The sequence below is a fragment of the Pogoniulus pusillus genome, chromosome 9, assembly GCF_015220805.1.
Source record: "Pogoniulus pusillus isolate bPogPus1 chromosome 9, bPogPus1.pri, whole genome shotgun sequence".
Taxonomy (NCBI): domain Eukaryota; kingdom Metazoa; phylum Chordata; class Aves; order Piciformes; family Lybiidae; genus Pogoniulus; species Pogoniulus pusillus.
This window is the reverse complement of record NC_087272.1, coordinates 8,100,534-8,121,719: the sequence shown is the minus strand read 5'-3', so window position 1 is coordinate 8,121,719 and position 21,186 is coordinate 8,100,534. Positions and strand designations below refer to the sequence as shown.

The window sequence follows — 21,186 nt, the reverse complement described above, 5'->3', positions numbered from 1 at the left end:
TGCACAATCTCTCCCTGGGACAACCTCCCTCAGTCATTCAACTAGACCAAGAATAATTTGTGAAGAAACTTTCACTGAAGATGTTTGTGAAATGGCTGCTGCAAGGTCTGCAATTGCTGGACACCTCTGAAGCATTATGATGCCTGTGCTGGCTGAAATATCCTTTGCAAACAGAGCCCCTACAGTTTTCTTCTGTACCTTCACAACCTGGGATTTTATCCTTAAGTGCCTTAGCACTTAAATACATCACACTTCAAAAAACTAGTCATGCCAGATTTTTAGCTGGAAGTTCCTTTTTCCTACTTCCAGTGAGGTAGGAGAGGAAAATCTCCTTTCTCCATTTACAAAAACTATTTTGCCTCTGTTTAAAAAAAAAAAAAATGCAGAAACATTGCTTTGCAGTGCCCCAGATGTGTCATCATCCAATAAAGTTCCACATGTGAAAAATCCAGCCCTAAAATACAGATTCTATATTGACAAAATTATAGCCATCAAGAGGAAACAAAAGGTAGTCATGTATGACTTACAAATACTGTTACTAGCCACTGAAGTAGAGCCCAGGGTATATTTCAGAAGTTTGAGAATGAAATCTCCTGGCCAACATTATAATAGCATTCCCAAACACATCCAGCATGAGCTTTCATTTCATCTTGAGGAAACACTGTGACTGTGCCTCTTCAGGTCCCACTACACAACTTTCAACAACATGATGTCTGTGAAAAGCTTTTGTTCTGCAAACCTGAGGAGAAAAGATTTGGAGTGCATCAAGGAGACTTGAAAGCTGTAAGGAAACCCATGCAGGGTGAGCTGTAGAGGAAAAGAAAGCAGTCTTTGGTGCATTTTGAACTACCACAGGTGTGGTGGCATCACTTCCTAGTAGGATTTATGCAGGTGTAGCTGGAAAGATCTGGAGGAACCAGATTTAATTACCAAACAGTGTAGAAGGAAGACTGCTCAGCAATGCACATAATTACATACCCAGATATGCATTACAGATGGTGAAGAAGTTCAGTGCCTCCTTGCAGACTTTGCTAAGACAAAGCCAAAATAAGGTTATCTTTCATAACATGTTTCCGATGCATCATTTTGTCTTCTAGATCCACCCTGAGAAGTGAGGACTAACGTGTCTCAGGAAAACAGTCTTACAGCTTTAAGACACTGTCATTAGACAGGTCATTTTACCAGCTAAGGAGAAATCAAACTATTCCTGCTGACATTAAAATCAGGCAAGGCTGGCTGGAGAAACGTTCTCTGAAGCCAAACAAAGATTATAGTGCTTTAAAGCTAAACACTGTTTGCCAATGTGAATTATTTCAGACAGATGAGCAAGGAGGAAGACAAATATTTTTCCTGACGTTTTCTTCAGCATTCAAAGGAACACTGAAAAAATATTTATTATGAGGAATTAGCAGGAAAAAGAATATAGACTAAGCATGTATTTGCAGGTGGTGTGGTACAGTAGAACATACCTAGAGTAAAGCAGCTGGTTTTGAAAGTAAGATAGTTCCACTGATGACTATCCAGGGGCTTTTGCTTCTGATGACCAGCACCCTGGTCCTATGGGCTGAATGCTCACTAATAGATCAGGGTATGTTTTTTGGTTTAGGTGCAGCTGAAGAAAATCCAGTGCACAAAGAGCACCAGTGCGTTTTAAGTGCGGATGAATGGGTGATGCAGTTCAAAGCTCACACACTAACTGAAATGCTAAACATAGAAGCCTTCTTTAGGACTTATAACCTCCAGGCCAGAAGATACGGAACTTTCTTCTTCACTGATTACTGCCCATTGTGGTAAGGTTACATAGTTCAGTGATAATTTCAGGAGTTTCAGTTCACTCTGAAAACTAAGTCCTTTTTTTTTTGTGTGTGTGTGCAATTTTAGGACTCTGTATCTGATAGTTTTTATTTACACATTTTTAAAAATGGGAAAGTGTAGCTGAAGTGAAGACATACAGCAAGACTGTTCCAGATGGCCAGAGCTGTTGGAGAAAGAAACTGGATAACACCAGTGTGTTACAGACCCCACTGGGAAGAAATTAAAATGAGTAAGTTAATGATAAATTATGAATGAAGTATGTGTTGTGAATACTAACCACACACACAGCGTACTTTGTGAAACTGTCTGTCTCCAGAAGAATAGTTTTGTAGCCACAAGACAGCATCAGTTTATTTAGGGGAGATGGGAAGACTGTAGGGAGTAAGAATCCTATAGAGATAAGGTAACTGTCCAGTGTTGTGAAAAAAAGAAAACTAGTCCTGACATATACAGCACACTAAATAACAAAGACATTAAAACTTTATGGCACTCCTAGGGATGGATGGAAGTCCATTTCAATAGCAGATTTAACTCTCCTCAGTTATAAAACAGAGATTTACACAAAGATATGGAAGAAGAGAAAGCCAGAGAGATAGCATCACATCTCAGTACAACCTTAATTAATAATGGAGATGCCCCAAGATTCCAAAAATGTTGGTAGAAATACTAACATCAGTAGTTTCAGAAAGCATGCCTGTATGACTTCAGAGCAAGGGGTGTTCAAGCTCTGAAGAGAGATTTCCACATGTTAATGGTAAAAAAGAAAAATAAGTTGTCACTTCATATTTGCCTTGTTAGGGAAGCACCTTGTCTGAGCCCCTGTCAAGAGGGCAGGGGTGTGGGGTGGGCCAATCCATCCTTTGAACTTTCTGAGGATGCACCACAGTAAGCATAGGCAGTGCTTTAGCCTATAGTTCCCTGTCCCTTCATCAAGCTTATACAGCAGCATCAGATACGCAGACTGTGCTGGCACAGGAGCCTGAAAGCACAATACTCCTGACAGCCTTTCTAGAGGCTCAAGTGTTTGTGGTCAAAGACTTCCTGATGTAAACATGCAACTTCCCACATCTCCACTGTTCTGGCACGTGTACACAGTAAACAGGAGAACACAGCTCTGGAAGTCCCCACTGGCCGATGAAGCGCAAAGAAATCACCTAGAAACATCTGCTGATGCCTGGCTCAGGAACAGGGTTATTAGCTGCTTTTCCTCTTTGGTTTTTTAGAGCAACAGAGGCTGAACCAATGGTGATCAGAGGCTAAGGTGCCCATGTTAACTGCTGTGAGCAAGTATAGCAAGCCAGGCAAACAAGAACAAAACAAACACCACATGCTTTCTATTAGGAGCTGGGCTGAGCTGCTGATGGTGTACACTGCAACAGGTAATAAGTGGCTGAGACACAACACAGGGCAAGGAGTAGTAGCAGACTGGCTCCAGCAGCTAGAGAAATTAATCACTTGCTACAGTGCCATGAGCTCGCTGAGGCAAAGATCATGTTTAATATGTACTTTTTGGCTGCTACTTTTCCAATACTAACTTGCCTTGCTCTGAAGACATTGAGAAGTCTTTATGCTTCAGCCCTGTGCCTCAAAATGTCACACATGTGACCATGCTATAAACTCTCACACTGCTCCAAAAGTGCAACATCACTTTCCAGGCAAAAGACGAAGCACAATCTCTTTCCAAATATATATAGAATGATATACAAGTGATATTACTGGCATAAAGGGATATAAATTAACATCTACTTGAAGAATGAAAAGCCGTCAGAGGTCAGGGTATGTATAGTTGGTATGTATATGTCAGTCATGCAAGAAAAGCCCATACAACACAGCAATATCATAGTAATAAAAATCACACAACTATTCAAGATGTGACTTTCTCCTTACTTTTTAAAATAAAAAACTTTAAGGAAAAGAAAAAAAGTAATCTAATCACACAACCACCATCCCCCAACCTGATTAATTAGACATAAGCCATTAATTTTGCTCCACTTTACAAACACTCAATACTCAACTTTACAAACACTTGTTGAGTTTTATGGTGGTTGTTTCAGTCATATTGTTTCCCCCTTACTTTTGGAAACAGGAAATTCTGGCATCAATTTATATAAAATATCTGCCTCAGCAAAGGAAGACAATATTTTGAGCTGCTCTCTCTTATTGTCTATGCTAAAAAACTGTTACAGATATTCCATGTGTTTGCTGAGACTACTGCAACTCTTTGAAGACAAATCTCAAATTTGGAAATGAAATGGCATCAGTAGGAAGGCAGTCATGTCATAGTCACGATTTTCTAATCCATATAGAGACAGACAGAGGATGATTATAGAATCTGCTCCTCTAATAACCTAATCTAGCCAACAGCAGCACTGATGTCTCAACAGCATGGACTTCAGTGCTTCTTAAGCAGTTTGTAATGACTTAGGAACAAGTGTTGCTGCACACATGCTCAGATAGTCAGCAGGACTTGGAGTCTCTGTCACAGAATCCTGAAGTCTTGTCATCCTTGCCTTCAGTTTGCTATAGAGATGCATGAGCCCTGGGAAGAGACCTACTGAAATGCTCAGAAACTATATCATGCTGACATCTGCTGTGTGAAGCTATTGTTATACCAGGAAAAACAAACAAACAAATAGAAAAAAACCAAAGCAAAACGCTGAAAGCAAAGAAGAAAACCGGATTACTAGGTTGGCAGTGTTTTAAAACCACTCGCTCCCTATCAGCCTGAAGCTGTGAAAGTGAAAGCCAGAACAAATTCAGGCAGCACTAAGTCAGGCAGCAGAGCCAGGGTGAGCAGTGGAGGAGGCTTGGCTGCACGGCAGCCTGACCTCACTACGATGTGTGTCTGGCGGGGGAACCTGCATCTGCAGCCTCCAGGGATGTAAGTAGCTCAGAAGGCTGTGCACAGCTTTCACGGGATAAAACTTCTGGTGAGCTGTGCTCAATATCCTGTTTTCCTGGGACATTAATGCTCATTAACTTTTTAACTTTTTAACTTTTCACCTGTCCAGTTGTTGCCACCTTTCTAAAGGAGTCCTGATGTTATCTAATGCACATGAGGCAGCAGATACACAGAGTACACATATCCTGGCAAGAGTAACTTCAGTGAGTTGAAACAAATGAGGTGTTGCAGTCTGTGACACAGGAAAGCATGCAAATGATTAATAGTCCAGTGAAAGATTATCCTCATCTGATACTTCCACACTTGTGAGAAATCCATCCCAGCTGCAATTTAATGTAAACTGTTGTCTATTTGGAGTTCCTACCAACCCTGCCTCAAGTACTTTTGTAATTGTTCATATCCATTTTCCAATAATCTTTAAGAATTAGCATGTAAATACCTCCGAGATCTAAAGATTTTAAGTTCAGGTTTTCAAAGCACTTTGTTTTCCAAGTCCACAGAACCGAGAGCAAAATTCTCTAGCCTGCAATATCACAAAGTAACCTACCAAACAGTAGCAAAAAGAAAGAATGTTGCTTAAGTAGTGGAAAGTACTTGAAGGCTAAATGCCTTTCTACAGTTTATGGGAGCGTTCAATGGCATCAGAGCACGAGCATCAGTCAGACTCTGGAGTGAAAGAAAAATACTTTGCTCATTCTCTGTGCTCTGCTTCCAGAAGAAAGGAAAAACATGACAGGTTCATACTTCTATAAAATTTCCTACAGTAGAATGATCCTCCTGATAAGTGCTTCTCCTCCTTCACAGTCGTATTGTGCTGGAGATAGTGATGCAAACCAAGCAGGAAACCAGTATGTTGCATCCAGAGAACTCTCCTTAAATATATATGTACCATGCAGAACAAGTTACTGCCTGTGAAATCACATGGCTGACTTCCAAAGTGTTGCCCCTCTATCTCTTGCTTTATGCATGAGGCTTTCCCAAATACTTTTATGTAAGATTTTGGCACTACCATGTTTATGGCCAAATTAAGGAGACATTTGGGATTACAATCACCTTGGTATTAAGGACTACATCCATAGGTAGGTTATTTAGAACATGAAGCACAAAAACCTAGGATATTCTCCTTTCAAAATAGAGGTTAACCAGTAACATTTTTAAAGGGTTCTAAAGCTTGATAAAACTGAAAGAGGAACTAAACATGAAAGTGGACAATTAAATAATTTATATTCTACTGAAAGACTAAAACAAAAATAGATGGAAGGTATGAAGAAGCCTATTCACTGAACACAACAGTTAATTGGTAGCTTACAGAAGTTAGGTTTAAGTTCCCCATGGCAGGCTTCCCAGAGATCCAATTTCATTACCAAGCATCAGAACTTTTGTAAAGATAGGCAACATTCAAGGTGAAACTAGTATGTTACTGGACGAATCATTAAGCTTCTCTATCTCATGTCTGCAGTGACCAAAAGTTACAGGAAATCTTCTGTCTTAGCTTCACTTTCTCCATTCATTTCTCACATTGTATAACATAAGTCAGTGCAAATGGCTGAGAAACTCCTACTAATACAGGACAAGAGCTTTTCTGCAGTTCTGCATTATTAAGAGAAAAAAAAAACAAAACAGCAAAACAGGATGGAGGGAGCTGTCATTAAATCATGCTAAGAACTTCACATTCTTCTAAAATATATTATCCCTTTTTACAAGTTCTTCCTGCCCATCTCCTTTCCTAGAATAAGAAGCATTTCCTTACTTCCTGGTACTAAAGAGAGGTGGGGAAAAGAAAGAAAAAGGTGGAAAAAAAGAGAGCTACAGGAGAGTGACAATATCTGGCAACATTCATCTAGTACGGGAAGTTTAGAAGGTCAGAGTTTATAGGGACAAATGATCCCTCTCCTACAGAAAGCCCTGTTTCTAGAGAGGGAAATCAACTGACTGATCCATCAGTTACCCAGGACAATAAATCAAATCTTCCCTCATTTCCTCCCTCTTTCCACTACACTGTGCATACCGTCTGATCTATTGCTGTTCTATGTAATAACAGGTGTCCTACCTTACAGTAAACTTGCTAAGGAAGAGCCCAAGGAAAACATCTGAAAAAACTGAAGACATAACGTTTTTGGTACCTCTGGGGGGGAATCCTAGGGGAAAATTATCAATCTGTGCCTCCCACCTCTCACTTGAATGGAAAGACTCAAGGAGTAAAGACAGGCTTCTCCGGGGAGCAGGAGTAGCGCACCTGCAGTGAGTGCAGAGAGAATGCTTTATGTCAGTACAGTTATTAAGACCTTTGCAAACATTCTCATAACCACAGTCCTGCTAGGATTTGCAGGATTTTTTTTTTTCCCCTCCCACACTTTCCCTTTGGTCTTCAGCCTTCACATTGAGTGGACCATGGATGCAGTAAAATAATTAGCTTGGCACTAGATTTAAAGATAGGCTATTAATAGATATTTGGGAGGAGGCTTGGATTAATTTCCATACAGGAGTTACTGAAGAGGCATGTGTTGTTAAAAACACAAAGAGGAGGCCTCTTTGAAAAGCATTCCATAATAGTAATTTCTCTTACAGTTCAGGAAATGGTATGGTCCTGGAAGTTAACCTCTGAACCTAAACAACCACCATCTACCCCTGTAATTTCTTTGTCTGACCTTTCAGAAACCCAGCTGTATCATAAGAAGAGTGATGATGCACACTGTCAAAGCTGGGTGCAATGGATGGTCCCTAGGGTCACTGCTGTTCTACTCACATGCTATTTACTAAACTGGTGTCTCAAGGTGGGGGGGAGGAGGGAACCTGAAAAATAATCTTACAATGGCACAGCATTTCCTTGGAGATGTTGTAACATTTTGTTTTCTGAGGTTTTTGCATTAACTATCAGCAAGGTCAAATGCAGCAAATTAATCAAATAAACACCTAAAGAGTAATGACACCATTATTTCCAGGTTCTACTTATTCCTGTCAGTCTTCAGTTGTCACTTCCACAGTACATTTCTAAAATAGCTCTTTCTGTAAATGTGTCTGGCTTCCTTTAAGCAATTGGACTTCACTCTTCATTGTGGAAAACTAGTTTTTCTTCAGCAAGTCAGCATGATGCTCAATTTTCCTCAAGTCTTTAAAGCTTTCTCCCCTCCAAGTCAGACAGAACTACCATGTCTCCAGATCTCATTTCAGCAAATCGTGAGTTTGATATTTTTTGAGAAGAGATTTAACAGGTTGAACGCAGCTGAGGAAAGGAAGTTCTATAGACTAATATTTCAGCTAATGTCTTCTTCATAAGGCATTCAGCCAAAACATTCATCTGCAGAATTTCCTTCCCAGTTATAGTGATATTTACCCTTGAGTGTTTGTAGTGATAGATACAGCTTTCGAGAGACCAGCTCTCACTAACGGTCTCAAAGGTAGGCAAGAAGAACAACAAGCAATATATAATCCACACTGTGAACATCTGTACCCAGTGTCTTTGCAAGGTCTCATCAGTGTGTCTGACTGCTCATCTTTATGAACTAGTTTTCATGAACCAGCCTCCTTCTGCTGGGGCACTCCCTCTCTGCTGTTGCGAAGACCTCGGCTACAGACAGCAATGACAACATTTCACTTCACCTGGGATTCTGATAGTGAGTGTTCACTGTTCTATCAAGCACGGCAGAAACATTCAAGGCTATACTTCATCCTTTTTCAGTTATTATTTTGGGAATAACGATCCAAACCAGAATATTTCAGATCAGCTGACATTTATGACACAGAAAAGTTTTCCCTTTAAAAAAAGGAGGCACTTGAGCCTTGCCTCACCCCACACAACTTAACTTCTAAAAGATATCTTCTGGGTTTGGATGAAATATTTAAGTTGTAACAGTTCACATCCAGTTTGAGTTTTGCATCAAGTTTGTGCTGAGGCAATTCTGATTTTTGCTGAATTATTCCATCACTCAGTAAATATGAGATCAGAATACAGAGAAAAGCCCTTTTCTTCAGGAATACAGACGAATATGTTGATATTTTTTTTTCTTTCACATAACTGAAGTCCACATTAATAAACAAATTCCTTATTTTAAAAATTACTTCACCTTCTTCAGCAGGTCCACATTTTCCTTAGTCTTACTTTTGCTACTGACATATTTGAACCATCTCTTCTTGTTGTCTTCAACATTCTCTGCCAGATTTAATTCCTAGAGGATCTTAGCCTTCCTCATTGCATTCTTATACACTCTGCCAACATTCCTGTATTTCTCCTAAGTGGCTGCTATGTTTTTTCCTCATTCTGCACACTTTCTCCTTCCATTTGAGTCTCTCCAGAAGATTTTTGCTCTTCCATGCAGGTCTTCTGCCTACTTTGTTTGATTTCTTACTCATAGGGATGTATTGATGCTTGGAGGAAGTGGTGCTTGAATATTAACCAGATCTCTTGGGGCCCTCTAACTCCTAATGCCCTAACCCATAAGATTCCTCCATGCAGGTCTCTCCAACCAGGTTGGATAAAGTCCCACATGAGAACTAGAGCCTCTAATTGTGAGATTACTTTCACATCTGTAGAAGACCTCATTGATTTCCTCATTCTGATCGGATGGTCTGTAGTAGAAGCCCACTAGAGCATCACCCATAGTAGCCTGCCTCCTAATTCTTACCCATAAGCTTTCAATTAATTTTTCATTCCCATGCCCAGGCAGAGCTCAGTATATTCCAGTTGCTCTCTTGCGTGAAGAGCAGCCCCATGACCTTGCCTTGCTGAACTGTCTTACCTAACAAGGATGTAGCAAGCTAGGACAGCATTGAAGCCATGACAGTGCTTGGGCCATGACAGTTACCCCACCATGTCTCTCTAGTTGCAGTGAGATTGTGACCTTGTCACTCTACCCAGATATTTGGTTCTTCCTATTTACTCCTCACACTGCATGCAGTGGTGCACAGGCACACTGTGGGTAAGGCAGGATTATACTGGAGACACTGCTAATTTAAGTGCTGAATGCTTTTAAGAGTTGAAAGTGTTCACTTGTAACTGTTATGAATTTAGCATATGTTATCAATTATATGCATATAATGTAAAAGCCAGATGAATTCTGTGCAAGGTCTTTTTCCAATTAGGAGATTAATTGACCAACATGGTAGAAGAAGTCAAGATTAGGATAGGCAAGGCTGCTCTCTTGTTTAGGAAAAAAAAATAAACAAGAAATTCACCAAAGAATTCCTTGGTAAAACCAGCAACTGTATTAGGGGAGGTGGTAGTGTCTGCTGTTTGATGCTTCAGAGCAATTGATAAATTACAATTGGACTGAATTTTTACTTTAAGCAAATACAAAATTGTTGACATTGCTGATAGACAATAGTAGCTTAAAATCTCACATTCAGATGAAAATCTATAATACTTCTTTCATGGAAGGAGTGGGCAAGGACTGGGTATTTTGTCTTAATACTTTTTTGCTATCCCATGTAGTCTATATAGAATTCAAAGTTCATATAAGAGAAAAACAAATTTATAAGGCCTCCATCCCACATCCATCTCTTCTTATTGATAAAACCACGACTAGTTAAGAATATCAGTTGTATAAATATTAAATGTTTGGTGGTTTGGTTTTTTTTCCTAGGAACAAAAAAGAAAGCAACACCACCACTAAAAAACACCCCACCCAAGATTACAACAGAGAACTCTCCAGTTGACTCAAGCAGCTTCTCTGCAGCTACCAAGGTTTGGCAACGAATGTTCAACAATTATGTTTCCTTGGAAAAGAAAAACTAAGAAAGAACCGAACAGTGGTGAGTAGTACTTTCTGACTCAGATAAATTGAATTACAAGTCTGGAACACTAAACAACAAAGAGCTGTAAATAAAGGTCATGCGTGTTTCACATCAGATATACACAGAGGAACAGTAAAGCGTTGCCATGTATGCATTCTAGTCAAGAGTACATCAAATGATCACTAAGTCTTGTCACAGTGCTTTCCAAGGTGTAAAAACAAAAGAATTATAGGCCTTTCAGCCAAAACAAGCAAGTGGAATAAAGACTGTTCATCTAGCAACCAAATAAAATCCAGCATACCTCCTTTTTTATTCTCCAAACCCTGCAAGCATCAAAGGAGCTTGTTCATCTTTTCAGGCCATTTCAAGAGGATTGTTGCTTTCCCCCAGAAGCTGAAGTATAAATAAATCACAAGACCACCAGTCCCTTGTGTTATTGTTGACTTTATGGAAACCGAGAAATGCTGAAAAATTCACAATATAGCTCAGTCTGTTAAGACTTGGAACTGGGCAAAGCACCTAAAACTACTCTTTTGTGGCTGAAGAGTACACTAATGGGGAGACTCAGATAACTATGAGCAATGAAGCATCTTCTGGGAACTGAGATTAGGCCTTCAGGTCTTGATAAATGCTATATGAGGATTTGAACTTGAAAAGAGCCAAACACCCTTTCCCACTGAGAATATCACAATAAAAATTATCAGGAAAACATCATCAAAACAACATTTAGTGTAATAAGGTTAACTCTCACCTCATTATGTTTATAAGAGACAAAATAAACTGAAGTTCACTTTTGTATAAACCTACAGCAAGAAGCCAAACCTTAAGCCCTGGCCTTCCATTTCTCATGCCACTAGGTCTCAGTTAGCCTTAATTAGATTCCTCAAGGAAAGGTCAAAGCACTGGCTGTTTTTCAATTTAATGCACACTAGGAAAGAGCTGGAGCAAATGTCAGACTTAGAACAAACAGCTTAAACAATTGATGAATGAGCTGAAGTTTTTTGGACCCACATTTAATTCAACAGTCCAAAAATCTCTTTCAATGGGCTTTGAATAAATCTTTGGGAAGAAATGTGGGTTCTGCTGGACTGAGTAGGGACTTTGAGTTCCTTAAGCAAAGAAGCCAACAGTCCAGATATTCAGGGCTTCTCACCTCCAAGTTCAGCTTTCACATTTCAATTCTACTGAGGATAACTACAGCTTCAATCTCCAAAAGGCAAACACAGCCAGCCAGACTCCTTCTGTGCAATCTACTGGAGACAGCATCACAAACTTCCTGTGTCTCACTTCACATCCTCTGACATGGCAGACCACCACATCTTGACTCACAGACAGCACAGGAATCACTTCAATCACACTGATGGAGGTGTTCAGACTGCTAGGGTATGGATCAGGAAACAAAAATCCTTACAAACAGTGAGAAGTAAAAAACCTCCACACTTCATGTAAACAGGAGACACTATCCTGCTTCCAGGGAAGCCAATGATAAAACACTCACTGACATCAATGGGAACACATTCAAACCTCAACTCAGATTAAATTTGAGGAGAATTATTCAAGCAGTAGTTTCTGTCTCCCCCTTTACCCTCTCTATAAAAGTGAATAACTTCATCCTTACTAAATCATTCTCATGTTTGCCAGCTTCCTGCCTCTCCCTGCATGGAGGGATCCAAGCAGCCAAGCTGTTTATAGATATGCAATTTTATTTGACTCTAGAAAAGAGCAAGACTTGCCAGGAGCGATTTTTGACACTACAGGATTCACTCATTGTCTTCGTTATTCTTGTATTTGCAAAGACAGTGGTTTGAACTGCAAGCCTCCTTTGGGTGTGACAGGAGATTTGCTTGTAGATATTTGTGAGGGTACGTGTAAGCAATTCTTACAGTTTCAAGAACTTGACTCAAAGACTTTCAAAGATTCTGAGATACTCACAGATACAGAAATGGATCCAGGTGGGTCCTCAAAAAGTGTTGAAGGATGTGAATGCATAACCCTTCACTGATTTCAGAAGTAATTAGGTACATAAACTCTTTGGACAGAATTAGAGGGGGACATAAATCCTGATAGCGAGTATTTGCACCAAGAGCTATTAATCCTACTGAAATTATGGACTGAGGGTCTTTGGTCTCGTTGACTTTTGCTTAAGTGCATGCAAGCTCTTAAAACTTTGTATCTGTGGTACCTAATAGCCTAAAATGGATATTATGAAGGGATCCATGCTACTGAGATACTGGACACTGACACCAGAGCTAGCACAAGTGCTCACTTTCAGCAGTGAATTTCAATTCAATAGCCACAGCTTCAAAAAATCATTCCCCAAACACCTCAGTTACATGTGTACTCACCTAAAGATTTCTACCCACTCAGCAAAGTTCCACCAAGCATCTTACACTTGCATTTCTTTATGCAGCATTTGATGTTTGTTCAGTAAGTGAAAGTCAGCAACTACAGTAAATGGAAAAAGAACAAAGGAAGCATACAGGGAACAAGGCAACTATGAGCACATTGACCAAATACTCCTTTCTCTTTCTCACACATATGCATGTTTGAGAAAACTCAAAGAAAAAATAGTTGAAAAAAAATGCATTAAAAAGAAATTCAATCGCTCCATCCACTTTGTTTTGTGGTACAGTCATTTTCCTGCTCAGAGTGGCAGGGCTCCTTGAGAAGTTGCTTAGTGAAAATTTGGGTATTGTTTGAGCTTAATATTGAGACCAAGCTGTCTGAAATATATGACTTCCTGAAGAGCTGCACATACTTCATTGACAGTGTTTTTGCTTCACAGAGCCGTTGCCATTACAGGGGTAGGCTCTTTCCCCCTCCCTCCTAAATATTTCCTTTATTGTGATCTCAACTTCAGAGAAAGATCCAGGAGAGTAGCTGTGCATCAGTCAGGCCCCCCCACAGGGGTGGGGAGTAGGCAATCCAAAGCTACCCTGCATGGCAAGCAGGGTCTGTCCTAATTACTAACAGACTGATATAGCAGTCACCAAGTTATGTGGGGATCTGAAGATGATTAAGTCTCCCTTGAAATCACTCCCAAAGACAGTTACCCTCCTCCAGCTTTCCCCCTTCTTTTATAGGTGAAGAAAGGCCACAGCCAACATCACTGCTTCTGCAGCAAGGCCAAAAACTAGAGGAGAAAGTGTTGGCTAACCACACAGGCTTCATGGTGTAAACTTCGTTCGTGAATATAAAGCATTCCTAAAGTATAATTAACAGCCACTGCTCCTGAAACTGCCAGCATCTGATGATTTATCATTTAGTTTACTTACCAGCGTTTCAAAGCCTTGTCTTCAAGGAAGCAGGGCACATGAGCACCCTGTCTGCTGTCTCAGTTAGTACTCAGCTTCGGATGCATTTGGCTTACTCTCTATTATAATACAAAATGTACCACATGAAATGGCATCAATTCAGTTTGCACTTTGGGCAAGCTGGAGTGGCTTGGCTTGCCAAGATTCCCTGTACAGACAATACTGCACAAAGGGAGCAGGCTGGAAGCCTCCAAGCATTGCAGTCTCCTCAAAACTATTAATGTAACTTTGTTCAATGAAAGAGCCCTGACACAAGCAGACCACAAGTAAGATGTCTAGGAGAAGACACCTGTTCAGAGAAAACCAGAAAAAGTGGAGGATAAAAAAGGCTGTTGCACACCAAATAAATTCTCTACAGTCACATTAAAGCATATTCACAAACAACCCAAAGGAAGTCAGCATAAACTCTACTAGCTTAAAGAGTTTGAGACCACAATATAAGCTGTTGGCATTTATGGAAATCGCCAACATAAATCAAAAGCAGAAAACAGCACTCTAAAAAGAATTTGACTTATTAATAAACCATACTTCCACAATCTTGACCATATTACTGGTATAGGCAGAAATCTATTTTCACCTTCTCATTCAGGATAATTTATGGTGTCAAGTTTCAAGAATGTGAAACAAAGATAAGTGTCTAAGTGAGTGAAGCTTTTTCTTTAAAGGTATAAATACCAATAGCTGACTATTAAAACATTAGTTAAGCAGAAGACAATGCAAAGAGGTGTGTTAGAGGCCCATCATGTTCCAAGTGAATTGCTGGTTCTCAAAAGTCACTGAACATTTTCCAGCTATGTACTTAGCATGTGACCTTTCTGTGGCTCCACAGCTTCCTCAACTGTTTTCATAGCTCATAAAACGTTTAGGAAGTGTTTATAAAAACTGCTTGAGGAAACCGTGCCACAAAGAACTTGAGCTTCACGTCTCAGCAGTCCAGCTTTGATTTAGTTCTCTTCAATGGGATTTCATTTTGCAAGTGCCCCACTAACATCTGCATGCAGGTCCTCTTGGGATAGCTCTGAGACATAGTCCAGTTTTATGTATATTACTTGGCCAAGTTCCTCCAGCATGTGATGGTTGACTTGCCTCCCTCATGAAATCACACATGCAAGTGTTCCCCATGCATACACTTACTGATGGCCACTTTCAGTGATCTGACTGTGTTGGGAAGAAATATTATGTCATAAACACCATCGCAACATCTGCGATGGATCCTTTTAGAACCCAACACGTGAACCGCCAAACCCAGAGAGGACTCTCACATCACAAGTCCATGACTGACGGTACTCAACCTACTGCCCTGTAAGCTCACCCCAGCTTTTCTATGCATGCTCAAGCAGCCTGTTCGGAAATGCACAGCCAAAGAAGTGTCACAGGCGAGCTCTCAGTATATAGCTCTCTGGAGAGCACAACAATGAAACACGATCATGCATGAACAATGCAGCTTAAACCCAAGATTTTACTATGCTTAATTAACTAAAATCAACATTCGCAGCATTCCGGTGAAACTCTGGTCTTCAGCCACAGACTCATGACTTCTTAAGTATTGGATATTAATTAGCAATTATCAGTAGCTTGTGGATATGCTTAGGATAAGGACCTTCCCCCCACAGAAAGATGCTCCATTGGCTCCCTGTACTGTAGCTTTCAAGTTAAACATCACCAAAATATTCTATGAAATAAAGCAAGATGTTCAGCCATAACATGTTTCATTCATGAATTAAGACAACTGTTCTACTGATAAACAACAAATGCTGTAGTAGACACATTGTAAGCTCTTGCAAGTTCAAAGTGAACATCACCTTGTAAACTGATGGGCTTGTGCCCTTGGCTAAACAGTCATATGTTTAAGTAAGATGTTGCAAGAGTAATTAAGCAAAACACACTTAAAGGCTATTCATGCACCTAAACTAGTTACTATGATATCTTGGGGAAAAAAAATACTAATACTATACAATGAGGTGCCACCAATAACTGAGGCAATGATTTTTTTGTTTTCTGTTTTACTGGGGAGAGATTCAATATCCTTCTTAGCAGAGTGAAGGAAGCACTATTTGTAATAAAAATAAATTACAGCATACACATAAAAGTTTAGCACATACTTTTGACAATAGAACTTTTCCAGTTGAGGGCTGTTTTATGATACTAGAAAGAATAAATGTTATTCAAACCCAGGAATCACTGATGTGATATTTGAGTGTCTTGTCAAGCGTGCACATTCTCACCCCTGTTAATTAATTATCCACTCCTAAGCAGTAAATAAGCAGCAGCCGTTACCCCTGAGGAAAACGCATGACATACATTTCGGATGTTAGACATAAAAACCAGCTTCACTGGTTAGCTGGTTCCCAGATTCAGCTCAAGAATTCAAGTGAAGCAGGCTGTGGAAAATATATTTCCCATTACTAGCTCTGAGGACTGCAGGACTCTGGAAACTGTCAGACAACATAACAGTGCATCATCCTTTAAACTTCAAGTTACCATTAAGCTCAAGCCATTTGAGTTTTGACTCCATCTAAAGAGCTATGAGAGGAAAAGGGAGGAAAGGAGCACACTTCCTATACTGTGCTGACATGATTTCTAAACTAATCAACAGACTGTGCTTGGGACATTGAGAAGGAAGCACAGCATGCCCCTGTGAAGCTTTTAAAGTCAGTTCCACCAAATTTTTAGAAATCTGTTATTGGCTACTCTTTACCAACAAAGACCTCTCTGTGGCATGCGCCACATTACATCACCTGCTTTACTGCATTCTTCTTCAGCTCTAAAAACCAAAAGACTTCAGTATTTCTCTCACTCCCCTCCACCTTCACTGGATAACCCAATCCAAGTATTTCTTACCATCTTGATGGCTACACAGGGACACAAAAAGGAATGAGTATGGCAGATCTGAGAAACAAGGTCAAATGAAAGAAGTCTAATTTGAGGCAAAAGGTGACTTTTATAACTTGTGATGGTTTGTAACTTCTTTTCTGAGCAATTAGCCACACACTGTGCAACAGGTGGTTGCAGTCTATATATTTGAGTACATCCCCCAAGTAACAGCTATGGCTTTTGTATTTGAAAGGATGGCCAGCACACCCTGTAACAGCTGCAGCACTTAAATTACAGCCTCTAAAATCTCAGCTTTCGTGTGCGCGTTGCTGCTGATACGGCTGACCGTAAAAGCGTAATTGAGAAGGTTTATTATCAAGGATGGAGGAGAAGGGAAAAATATCATTATAGAACAATGAGAGAAGGCTTCAAGATATTATGAAATCCCTGCTTACAGAAATTATGGAGAGGATATAAGAGCTCACACATTAGTATGTAAAGATCCACATAGCTCATACTCTCTATGCCTAAAATTCCTACGTCATAACAACCCAGTCTCAAGAGCCTTATGTCCTAACAAACAGAAAGCAGGCAAGAATCACATCTGCTTTGTTCAATAGAGTAAACTAGAAAGACCCAATATTTTCCAGTAATTGAAAGCCTCAGACAATTCCTCCAGAGGAATCAACATAGAAACTTATAAAGAACCAAACCCCAACACACACACCCCCTTGGTGTCCCATAACTTTAAGCAGGTATGGACAAAACTATTTAGCAGACTCCTGTGTTTATAGTAACAGTACAAAACAGCACAAGCAAAGTGTCCATTAAAAGAAAGGACAGCCTTCATTTGAGGTGGTTACCCAGTCTGCCTAGGATCCATTGCACAGCTGTTTTCTGACTGTTTACAGAGAACAGTATGGTCAAGGCATACACACACAAATGACTCTGAAAGTCTGGGGTCACCACTTGCCTTGAGAACAAACATTATTTTTTTTCCAACGAAAAGTCATGTAGTCAGGTGAAACCAATATAATGTTAGCACATGAAAAGACATACCAAAATCACATAGCCCAATTTCTTACTTAATTAGGAAAACGTCTATTGACACTACTCCCCCCACTAATGTCCATCTCTGTGCTTGGCAGTCACAGGGGCAGACTCAATATAATCAATTACTTGCAACCATCACATCATTATTTGTTTGCTTTCTAAGGGCTACAAGGCTGTAATAATACAGAATATCACTGTCAAAGAACTTCCACTCAAATGTATTGCTTTCTTGCAGTAGTTACCCTGGACACTTGAAATTTTGTGCTTCCTCAAAATACATATGGCTCCAACAAAATATAAGCCTGAAACCTCTGTAAAGAAAAAGATACATAAACTAAGTAGTTGAATGTGCTTAAAACAGGTAAGTCCCTTTTTGCCGAGTTAAGCTGCAGTACCTCAGTCATCACGTCCAAGCTGGAATGAGAGAGGTAGTCAACAGGATACATTGCTAATTTTGGAGAGCAATTCACAAGAGGAAACACTCCAGGAAGGCTCTTTGATACAAGACATGACCCTTTATGGTAATAATGAGATTTTTCCTCACACTTCTCAGAAAGTTCCTTACCACGTTATGACTGATTGCTGGTATTTTTTTTCCCCTTGTATGAGAAAGTTGAGGTTTATTTAGGAAACCCTTCTTTAGTGAGCTTCCCAACACATCTGCTTTGTTACAGTTAATGTTGGAGACCTACTCTCACACATTCACAAAATTAATTCCCTGCCATGCAGCTACACCAAAAGAGCTTTCACTTTTTGAGGTAAAATAAATGGAAGAATATTTTTTAAAACCAAGTCAAGTATGCAGATGATAAATAAAAGCTTCCAAACAGGGATTAGAGAGTTAGAATACTATGGTTAAACAAAGATGGGACAATGAATACTTCGGCAGAACAAAGGCAGCTGGGGTACCACTTGCCAACTGACATATCTGCAGAGCCAGCAGGATGACCACAAAGTCTACTTACAGGAAGACATCCAATCCTGCAATCTCACCACCTCATTCTAGTGAGAGACCCATGCTGTCTCTTAACTCCTCCACAGCATATACCATATCCTTCACCTATCTGAACTGGCAAGTAGATCCACCTAAGTTACTTACTTGTAATGCACCTGTAATGGGTTAACTCAAGGACTGGACTATTTGCCTACTCTAACACAAAAGGCAGGGAAAAAAGAAAGAAACCTCTTCTCTTGAGGTGGGGAACTGAGATAAGGTAAGAGTTCACTGAATAAATAAGAAGACCCTGGGACAATTACCTTAGCCTATTCACAGAAAATAACACAGCAGGGAAAGCAGCAGCAAGTGAGCTAAAACCCCAGGCCGGGGAGCAGCTACCCCACATCTCCCTGTCCTGGTGCCAACATCTAGAATCCAAAAGCAGCAACTGGAACAGGAAGCCTCTCATGTTACAATCTGAACTTCAAGCCCCACAATACTTTGCTCCAGCCCACGCTTCCATTTTTGAGATTGGCATGAGGCAAGATGGTATGAATAGCAGCACAGTAAAACTCAACCTGTGACAGCACTCGATCCATAAGCTTACGGCAGCAATTACAAGAAAGTTGTTTGGTCTCTTAACAACACCTTCTTACCATCCGAGTTGACAAAAGGACAGATGCACACTTGAGTGGAATTCAAGAAATTTTTTTTTACCATGCCATTTCTCAGCTATGACACATAGCTTTCATTAACTTGGGAATTGTGTTACAACTTCTATGCCATAAAAGTATGACATTTCCATTAATAAACAGGGTTATGTCTTCAGCTAAATGGCAGCCCACTACTTCAAAGGCATCCTGCAAGGCTGATGCAGGTATATTGCTGCCAGCCTTTTAGCACAGGCAACCTGGTCTCATGTGGTTTTATTTGTGCATTTATTCCCTCCTTTAGTGCAGATTCCACACCTGAACATGTAATCTTCAATGGTGTGGCGTTGTGCGTGCTTGGACAGAGCTAAAAAATTTTATGCTCCAGCCCTGCATTTCCCAATACATAGATGAAGATGAAGGATTTACACACACAGTATTTCTGGCCTCCTGCTGTCAGTGGTATTTCATCCAGATATCTCTTCTTTTTTGGCAGGTGTGGAGGAAAAGGGGAAGAGGGAATTCCCACCTTTTTTGCAATGAGTCTAGATACTCAATCATTTAAGTAAGACAATCAAATGACCAATACAATTGTCCCATGTCTACTACTTTTGCAAGGCTAGATTGTTTAATCTCAAACTATTATTGCTATGGCTTTCATGCTTTTCATTGTACAACATCATGAAAATATACCCAATTAAAAAAAAAAAGCAAATACACACACAAAAATCAAACAAAACAAAACAAACAAAAAACTCCTACTAATTCCTAGGCTTAGAAAATACTTATCTAGTGTTTAAAAAAGAAAAACAACCTGAAATGTCAGTGGAAGTAGTTGTGCTCTGCACACTATCAAATCTAATCCAGTATCCAGCATCTCATTGTCTGTTTTCACCAGAGTACAGTTTTGCCAAATAATTATTGGCCTGGCAGCTTTGTATTCATAAAAAAAAAAAAAAAAAAAAAAAGTTAAGTTCCTGTTCATGATCACAGTAGTATCAAAACATATGAAATCTAACTTTAGTAAGTACTTAGTAATCACACTAACAAAAGCAAAATGCCTCTCACAAATGTTCTATGTTTTTCTGAGCTACTAAAATATCTGATCTTTTGATTACACCAGTGTATAATCAATGAAACATCATGAAAAGTTTCAGTATTGTCAGCCCTAATTAATTTATGTATGTGAGTTCCTTTCTGAGGGAGAAGAGGCCAAGATAACTCTCTGCTGATTTGTATCCCTATCACTCTATGTGGCAATTCTAAAAGCAAAACTTGACAGGATCTGATGATCTGACTGTGTGCTACCCAAAGAAAAGACAAGTCACTTTTTAGGAGTCCCGTGTCTGTAGAGGAGAAACAACTAGCAACACTGGTTTACCATTACTCAAAGACAACAACTGAAGCCAAAAGTCAAAAAAGCTAGGAGAAGTTACTGGAGTTATGAGAGAAGCTTCTCCTCAGTACAAAGTCTTGAGCACAATAGCAGTATGCCCTCAATGATTTATAGCACCAGCTTCAGTACGAATATGGACAAAAAGTCCCAGTCCTGCAGTTACCAGTAAGCCCTCAAAAACGTAATCCCACAGAGCAGGCTTGTTTAGGTATAGCCAGAAATTTGAGTGGTACACCACAGCCAATGCTTTGAACACCTGATCCCAGCATATTTGTGCTTTCCAAACGGAACAAGTTATTGCTTCCTGGCTGATTGCTAACACATCTGTATGTTTGCATTACGCCTGGAGGCAGTTAGAGATCTCCAGCAGCATTTTAATAATATTTTTATAAGTATTTTCTGAATTCTATTAAGAAATTTACCACACACAACACTACCAGGAAACTGGGGGGAGGAGCCCCCAAACAAACCAAGCCAAAAAATCCTCCCAGTCTCCTAATAGCAATATAACATTCAGATTACATTACATTAAATCACATTTCAGGAAGTCCAAAATCTGCACCCAGGATAAATAT

The 21,186-nt window shown here is 39.8% G+C and overlaps 1 long non-coding RNA gene across 5 annotated transcripts in view; it reads right to left on the bottom strand.

Moving 5' to 3' along the window:
* LOC135178021 (uncharacterized) overlaps nucleotides 1-21,186 on the bottom strand; it is a 146,434-nt gene that overhangs the window by 86,983 nt on the left and 38,265 nt on the right. The window contains exon 2 of one of the 5 annotated variants that reach the window (XR_010303319.1): nucleotides 12,793-12,892. The exons of the other annotated variants lie outside the window; for them this stretch is intronic. This is a non-coding gene — a long non-coding RNA (uncharacterized LOC135178021). The remainder of the gene's footprint in view (nucleotides 1-12,792; nucleotides 12,893-21,186) is intronic. 5 annotated transcript variants of the gene reach the window in all.